This window comes from Falco naumanni, chromosome W (genome assembly GCF_017639655.2).
Source record: "Falco naumanni isolate bFalNau1 chromosome W, bFalNau1.pat, whole genome shotgun sequence".
NCBI classification, from domain to species: domain Eukaryota; kingdom Metazoa; phylum Chordata; class Aves; order Falconiformes; family Falconidae; genus Falco; species Falco naumanni.
Window position 1 is genome coordinate 8,575,879 of NC_054079.1, and position 9,415 is coordinate 8,585,293.

Sequence of the window (9,415 nt, forward strand, 5' to 3'; positions counted from 1 at the left end):
CATCCCTTACCAATATACACAAGTACAGTTCTGGGATTTTCATCAGGGTGTATTTCAAAATGACAAACTATTTGTTCCGTGTCAAGACAAATGTCTTGAGCTTTGATGGTATTACTTTCACAAATGAATCCTTGTTCTCACACAATGCATGCATTGACATCAGCAGTTTGCCATTTATTCCCATTTCATTGGGCCCATACTCTATGCTTGAGTGGATAGAGTACAGCTCCATTGTGGTTCAATCCTAACACAATGGTATATGCTGAAGCATTGTGTATAATCAGAATAAAAGCTGTGGCTGTGTTGCTGATAGATTCATAGGTGAAATTGACCAAATATCACCAGGACTGGAATTTCTTTTCAAATTAAATTGCATTATCCCAGATTACCTTTCAAATTTCAGTGGGCAAGGTACCTTCTTCACCTTCCCTTATAATTGCAGCTTTTATTGATTGTGTCCACAATTGAGCTTGGATACAACTAAGAGCCAAAGAAACATTACCTTGGACTACACCAAGTGAATCTACCATCAACAGGTGTCCTTTTTTATCAATTCCTGCCCACTGAGGCAATATGTCCAATAAAAGCCATTGATTAGTTGCTAAAGCCAAAAGGGAAGATTTTAAAGGATGCTTCAATTTGTTCAAATCACTTGTTACTAATTTGTTCATTAAGACTTCTGAGTCTATGCTATTTAGAACTCCCAGTCCTGTTCCCAGGATACCAGTCCCATTTCTTTTTGCTTGTTTTGGGGGAAAAAAGAGTTTGTACAGTCATGTCATCCATCCTGCATAAGCAGTCTTCAGGAATGGTGAACAAGCTGGTTGGGTTGTAGAAATATTAATTTGCATTGATAATTCTACTCTTTTGAGAGACCATGATGGGTTAAACAACACCTGCTGTTGGCCTATGTTCTTGATCACATATGGTCCAATTATAAAAAAATGTGGAGACAAAATGTCTTTCACTGGCAAACTTGTGGGTCTGGAGTCTAGTGTTAAGATGCTTAGTATCAAGGTACTAGGCTCAGTAATGTCTATTTCAAATTTAAATGACAGTCCTGTGTTACAATGAGCCTAAAGACAAACTGCAAGAACAGGTTGTGCTAAGGTGAAATTATACCAACAGGTCAATCGTTCAGAGGACCAGTTTTGTGTAGTGGAATGAAGCTGGGTTAATTAGCATTGATAACATACAACTGTGGTTTGGCTTCAGGGGCAGTGGGTTGGTCGATGAAGATAAGGTGCAGCTGTGGCTGGTTAAGTGGTTGAGAGCCAATGAAGAGAGAGCAGCTGAGGAAGAGAGAGAGCAAGAAAAGACAGAATGTATGCCCTGGATGAAGCAAAATGAGGAAAAGATAGCAGAGGGACTGTGAAGAGTATGCTGGTATGAGATGGTAAAAGACCTTATTGCAGCTTGATAGTCTGGAGAGTGCTGCAACAGTTTTGTATCCTTTGTTCTTTGGTCTAATGTACTATTGGATACTGTGATTGGAGTGGCTTTCTCATGTCTAGATTTGTTGATCATTCTACATTCTATTTGGATTTTTTCTCCAGCTGTTCCTATCAAGAGAGGAACCCAACTTTTTCTATCCCAATCCCACTCGTGTCTCAAATATATGAGTTCTATGTATGACTACAGTAGCTAAGTTCAGATTCTTATCACTGGAGTGCAGCCCTATACTTCTGGTATACTTAATGTAAGCTTGGGACCATGGCCAATCTGGGTAATTTTGACTACAAAGCAAGAGAAACTGCATGGTCAAGATATAAAATAACATCACAGATCTAAATTTCAAAGATGATGTCCTTGGAACCTAGATCTGTAAATGATCAAGCACAGCAAAAATAGTATTACATTCAAGATGAGTGATAGGCTGTTTCATCCATCCATGTGCGGTTTGTTCAGAGTTCCTGTAAAAAGAAAGGGAAATATGCTCGGTTGGAAGTACAACCAGCAGAATTAATTAAAATGAGGGTAAAACCCATGGAGTACTGGTTCGATGTAATTTTCCTGAGCAATTTCTAGCTTCCCAGGCGTAGAGATTTTTAGGGATGACTAGTACCATTGGTACTGTTTCAGTTTGGGGCATCTTTACTGATACAGGTTGTCCAGCATAAAACCCAGTAGGGTATTCCCTGGGTTTAGTGTGGACCTTTGGGACAATTATGTTGGTGAATACACAAAAAGTTTTGGTAGATGAAAACCTGAATACAAGCCAGCAATGTGCACTCACAGCCCAGAAAGCCAATTGCATCCTAGGCTGCATCAAAAGAAGTGTGACTAGCAGGTCAAGGGAGGTGATTCTCCCTCTCTACTCGGCTCTCATGAGACCCCACGAGTATTGTGTTTGGCTCTGGGACCCCCAGCATAAGACAGACATGGACCTGCTGGAATGAGTCCAGAGGAGGGCCACAAAGATGATCAGAGGGCTGGAGCACCTTCCCTATGAAGGCAGGCTGAGAGAGTTGGGGTTATTCAGCCTGGAGAAGAGAAGGCTCCAGGGACCTTATAGCAGCCTTCCAGTACTTAAAGGAGTCCCACAGGAAAGATAGGGAGGGACTCTTTATCAGGGAATGTAGTCATAGGATGAGGGGTAACAGTTTTAAACTGAAAGAGAGTATATTTAGATTAGATACTAGGAAGAAATTCTTTACTGTGAGGGTGGTGAGACACTGGAACAGGTTGCCCGGAGAGGTTGTAGATGCCCCATCCCTGGAAGTGTTCAAGGCCAGGTTGGATGGGGCTTTGAGTAACCTGGTCTAGTGGAAGGTGTACTTGCACATGGCAAGGGGGATGAAACTAGATGATGATCTTTAAGGTCCTTTCCAACCCAAATCATTCTATGATTCTATGTTTATATAGATATCATATTAAGTTTGAAAACTGATCATTTATAGAGATCAGGCATACTGGAATTAATCCGATACTTTTGTGACCTCTGAGAATATCTGCACTGTCTCATATATTCTTTTGAATATCCAAATCAAGGTTCCAAATTTATAACAACCTTTTTCCCTTCAGTTACACGAATATGAAACAATAGCCTTAAGATTAAAGTCCACCAAAAAAAATAATCACAAGAAACATATGCAGCTATTTGTATTAGATGGGGCTGAAAAAATACAGATGTAACATGGTGATTGGCTATTCATTTCCTTTTTTTAAATGAGGTAGAATTTTAGCAAATTATAATTTCGCTCATTATGAGCCACCTGGTCCTAGAAAAGCAAACTATTTGAACTTCCCATCAGATGCCACTAAAAGGGCACTGTGCCTTTATTGTTTTCTATCCAATATTCAAGAGACCTTTTGAGTTATGATCACAAAGTTTAGTACACTTGTTTCTCCTGATTATATGGGAAAATCATGTGAAATTTGACATTTCAGCTGCAAGGTCAGCCAAAAAGCAGCCTAAAAATTCACAAAACCTGACTTTTTCCCCTCTGAACAGAGGCACTCCAGTTGGCACAACTAAAAATATCAGAGGTCACCTATTCTCTAGCAGTGCTAGCAAACAATGTATTCAGTCCCTCCATGAAGAGACAAGAATCAAGTGACAGGAGTGTGCAGGGGATGCACAGCTGTACCTATCCTTCCCCACATACAATTTTCCTACTAAAGTAACTTGATCTGAGAAGACCACTTAATCCAGACAGCATGAGAAGTGCACAGAGTCAGATAGAGCCCAGTAAAATTAATTTGCTTAGTTTCACTGCCAACCCAACTGGAGCTAAGCTGCCTCTTCTTTATAGCCATCTAAGCATTTCTACACTGTGCTCCTGAGTGCTCTAGCTTACTTAAATCAGGCACAACATCACAAACTCTCGGGAACCAATTCAGGTCTACTTTTGTACTCAACCTCACAGGCTTTCTGAGACACTGGAGAGCATGATATGGAACAATTAAAATTCTTACACTTTGAGCTAGCCTCACAGGTCCTGTACTGAGCTAGCAAACTCTACTGAATCTAAGTGGAATCCATGCTCAGCTAGTTTAATGTCTGCATAGATTTCCCACATGTCCAATTTCAGAAGCATACTGTAGACACACCCAATTGGGCTCTGTAGAGAGCAGGGCTGTGTCCATAAAATTTACTAACTTGTACTCCATGCTGTGCAAAATCAGTTAACATGCTTCTGGATAATGGAGAGTTCTTGAAAAAGTATACCATGTTTGTGCATTGCTGTGTCCACACTGATAAACTTAACATACCAAACTAATGCTGTACGGAGGTTTGGCATTTGTGACCAGGATTAATCTGCAGCCTGGATAATTCTCTCATGGATAGCAAAGTTAATGGCACTTATATCTTCCCTTTATTTATGGAAAGGAACAGGTAATATTCGCCACCCCCCACCCCCACTCACCCCCACCCCCCAGTTCCAGCTCTGTTCTCTGGGCTGATTAAATTAATCTCACACCAGAATTCTGAGTCAGTGATTTGACATGCAAGCTACCTGATAGCTTTCCAAACATCAAAGCCATCCAAAGGCTTAGTGTCATTGGTATGTCCTCCAGCAAGGTGCACCAGCATTGGCAGCCAGTCAGAGATATGGTTAAGTTCATGACTTTCTACAGCTTTTTGTTTCAGTAAAGGTCTTGCAACAAAGCCTACTCCTCTCACTCCTCCTTCCCAGAGGGTCCATTTTCTTCCTCTCAGTGGCCACTTATTCCCACCTGCAAAAATCTGTCCTCTATTATATGAAAAATAAATAATTAAAATGAATTAATTCTAGGTAAGAAAGAAACAGAAGAATCCCCACAACACTTATTCATCCATTTGAAAAAATATTTTCACAATATAGGCATAACATGCAAGTACTTGCATAATGCTGTTAGATGTTCATACATGTTGCATGCTCTGAGCATGTTATAAATTAATTCATGCTTAAAATGGAAACCTGTTATTCCAGTATCAGGATGATACACATACTCCTATTTTAGAACCATTTTTTAACCTAGATTTTTAGGCAACCACATTGATTTGCAATGTCACACAAAACAGACAATTTCTCAGGCAAAAGGAAAAAGCTTGAACAAAATGAGTTGAAACTAGTTTAAATAGTTGAAGTAATTAGGAAATATATTCTGACAAATCTATTGCATTTGGTGAGAACAACGTATGAGATGGTCACAGAAAAATTTTGAACTGTGACTACACTAACTCCTAAATGTCTACATGAGTTAGAGATAGCTCATGTAACTCTTTTAACTCTCTCTGACCAAGTTTCCACATTTAGAATAAAATCCATGTTCCTGAAGTTGAAAAAAGTAACTTCAAAAATTCTGCTTGTGCTGTGTAGTTGTTCTTGTTCAAATCTATTTTAATGATCTTGGAAGAGTCATTGATAGCAATTCTTTTAAGCATAATTTTTCTGTATTTTAATGAGTTTATTTCCAATAGTAGTGGTTGAACTGACATTCAGCATAATTTGTGATTAAAACCCAGGAATTTGAGAGAAGAAACAGGAAGTACATGTTCAACACCTTACTTTAACTGCAATACAAAAAAATAATCTCCCTTATGTTTCAATAATTAGGGATTAATGTAAACCCCTACTGTGAATATCTTTCTACTGCACACAGGAGACACTTGTTATTCTACTAAGGAATAAACTAGTGCATGTCTCTGTGAAGATTTTCAAAGGTGGAAGCGAAAGCTATATGAAGCACTTGGAAAAAAATTGCATGATTTGAAAAGTGCAGTGTTCTGTGGCGTCTCAGTGGCCACTTATTCCCACAGTTCAAAATTTGAATTTCAACAGAATTTCAAATAGCACCTGCTGATTTTTTGGGGAACTCTCACTAACAGTTACCCTTTGGACAAACTTTTGCTATTGTTATCTCATCAGCGAATTGAACATTTGCCTTTGTGATCGGAGGTTCCTGTAAAAGGGATAACTGTTTTTACTGATGCTGGACGAAAATCTCGGAGAGCTGCAGTCATCTGGAAAGTAGGAGAAACTTGGGAACATAAACTACTCCCTGGGGTGACTGGAGACTCTTTACAGACTTTAGAACTCCGAGCTGTTATTTGGGCATTTTGGCACTGGTCTCAAGAACCTGTCAATGTGGTATCAGACTCATTATATGTTGTGGGTACGGTACAGCATTTAGAACATAGTATGGTGAAACCTGTGCAAAATCCTGTATTGTATACTCTGTTGTTACAGTTGCTAATGCTTTTGAACCAACGTTGGGACGAATATTGTGCATATTCGCAGTCATCAGAAATGTGGAGGTCTTGCGTTAGGTAACACTCAGGCTGATCAGCTTGTTGCTCCAGCCTGGACAGGTCCTGTTGTTATAACCTTTGAACAAGCTAGGTTATCCCATGAGTTTTTTCACCAGTCGGCAAAAGTGTTGGCCAGGCAATTTCACGTTCCTGTGGCTGATGCTAGAGAAATTTTACAGTCCTGCCCTGACCGTCAGAAGGCAGGAGTTGGTCTTGGTTTGGGGGTGAACCCTCGAGGACTCCGACCCCTACAACTTTGGCAGATGGACGTAACTCATATCCCAGAATTTGGCAGGCTCAAATATGTGCATGTTTCGATTGATACCTTTTCCCTAGTGCTCTGGGCAACGGCGCAAGCTGGTGAAACAGCACGGCATGTAATTAAACATATGCATGCTGCCATTATGGCACTTGGAGTGCCTGCACAAATCAAAACTGATAATGGCCTGGCCTATATTTATTGGAACTTTACTCATTTTTGTCAACTTTGGGGTATATGTCCTATCACAGGCATACCACACTCCCCCACGGGACAGGCCGTTGTGGAACGAGCGCATCAAACACTGAAAGCGCTTTTGCAAAAACAAAAAGAGGGAGAGGTATTGAGCCCAGCAGAGCGTCTTGCAAAAGCGATACATGCATTGAACTATTTACGGTTTACAGGTGATAGAAATGAACCGCCAGTAATAATACATAGTTTGGTTTTGAGATCTGGGGTAAACCAGTGTGGAAATAGTGTTTTTGTTCAATATAGAGATGTCGCTACAGGAGAATGGAAGGGACCTGCGGAACTAAAAATGATGGGGCGAGGATATGCTTGTATTGTTACAGATACGGGTGTTAGATGGATTCTGAGTCACTGGGTGCGGCCCTGGAAAGGAGATCTTAAGAATAATGAAGCAGAGGATCAGGTTTAATTTTTTATGTTTTACAGGACATGGGTCAATGTCAACGGTAGCCTTATGTTCTGAGGCACTTCAAGGACACCAACATCGACTGAACTTGGCATCTTGACCCCGTTGCTGACAGCATTACCGCTGGCAAACAGTGAAGCTTTTGGTCTTTTGCCAGATTTGCCGTTGTTTCATGCAGCTGTGTGAACGCAGCCGCTCAGCACAGAACAGATCAAGGAAAACGGCACAGCTTGTAGAGAGCGTGATCTGAACTGCTGACCTTGGGTTTTAATACATTGAGCATGGTGTGACAAGAAGACTTGGAGAGTCATGTGTGCATGTGATCAGGATAGTGTGTTTAAATGTCACTCATGTAGTGAATGGGTTGTGTTTTATTCTGAAGCGAGCGGGTTGTCTGACTTTGTACGTGTGTCAGCATATCGGTAATCTGCTCTTAATATAGAAAGGCAAACGCAAATACTTAGAGAATAACAGTAGTTTTTTGAGGCTTTAAGCTTAATTGAGGACCTTGGGCAAAGGGTTTTAGCAGAAATTAGTTTCATGCTTTTATAACGCTTAGCTTTGCAGTGTATTAATAGAATAACAATGATAGTTGATAAGGTTTGTGGACTCGGAATAAACATTCCTTGAAGCTGGCAGGTGCATCAGAGCAATTGGAAAAAGGAGGTAAAACGATGGCAACACCTTAAAAGTGGAACACAGTTATGTTAATTTGTTTTCTACCAGGTAGTGAGGGCATTTTTGACATTTTACCCAGAACGAATATTTGGGTAACATGGGCAAACACAGCTGGGGTAACAGATTTTTGTCTGAGTTTGCAACAAGCGGATAACCCTTTTCGAACCTGTTTGATTAGTATTCCATTAATGTCAGTAGGAACCATGAAAGATCATGCAGATCTATTCGAACCTTTGATGATACATGTAACGGCGATGTACAGCTGCCATCTTTAGCCACTGTTATAGCCACATCCTTTTTCCTCCCAGGAGGAATGTCAGCCATAAATGCAAAAAAAAAACAAAAACAAAAAAACCCCACAGATTAGCATGTTGGGGCCAGAAACAATTTATTTTGATTTCACAAATGATAAGTGAGCTACTTACTGATGTAGATAGTGTTAGACATGCTACTTTGTAGAATAGAGCTGCCATAGATTTTTATTGTTAGCACATGGACATGGTTGGGAAGACTTTGAAGGGATGTGTTGCTTCAGTTTGTCTGATCACTCAAGGAGCATAGCTTAGCAATTGGCAACACTGCACGAGAATATGAAGCATGTTACTGAAGGACATGATCCTTTTTCTGACTGGCTTAATGGTCTTGGACTAAGGGGATGGTTGCAGACTGTAGTTAAAGGAGCACTGGTAGTGTTGATAGTGGTTTTGATTTTGATATTGTCTCTTCCCTGTTTGTTTCAATGTTTGCAACACATGATGAATGGGTTAATTAAATGGATGTTCAGGAATGGGGTTTGGATTGCTCAAAACAAAAAGGGGGATTTGTGGAGTGGCTGGAAGAAAATGGGCATATTATGAGCAATCGAGACCAAGTAACTTTGTTGTAATAACAGGCTGCTGCTGTAACAAGCTGCAGCTGTTGTGAAGGACATATGCAAGGCCAAGAGAGACAAAGAAACTGTGTACTGGCAGAGAGATAAGAGAGTTGGACTGAAAGATGAGAAAAAGCAGGATGCCTGCATAAGGGGGGAGCAGCGTGTGGGCACCACACCAGGACCAATCATAGGGGAGATGGGAGCGTGTGAACAAGTAGTTTTAGCCTATCACCTTCTGGATAACAAAGCCTGCATAGCGTGTGTATCTTTTGCTGGGAGTATAAATTGCTGTAAGTCTTTTAATAAAGTGGCACTAACTTGATCACATTGGTCGTATAAGTTGTGTTTGAACCTTCTGCGTCAACAATGAGATAGTGCACACCAGTGCTTAGCCTAAACTTAAAAGTTTGCATACACTAGGTGTGTAAACTGTTTTTGTTTTTCACTGAATATAAAGGTGGACAAGCTCCAGGAATGGGCCAGAAGCCTCACCTATGTGTGGACGCACCACGTAGGAATTTTCCCAGTTACCAAGAGACTCCTGGCTCTGGTTGCAATGGGGCTTCCCAGCCAAAGTGTGGGCCTGGATGATGTTAAGGCGATAATTGGTGATGTATTCTTTTCTTAGTCTCTGTAATGTTTTGCAGTAATGATCTGATGCTTTACTTCTATTGCTCTTTTATCATATTGTGCATAATAAGTAGTACTGTT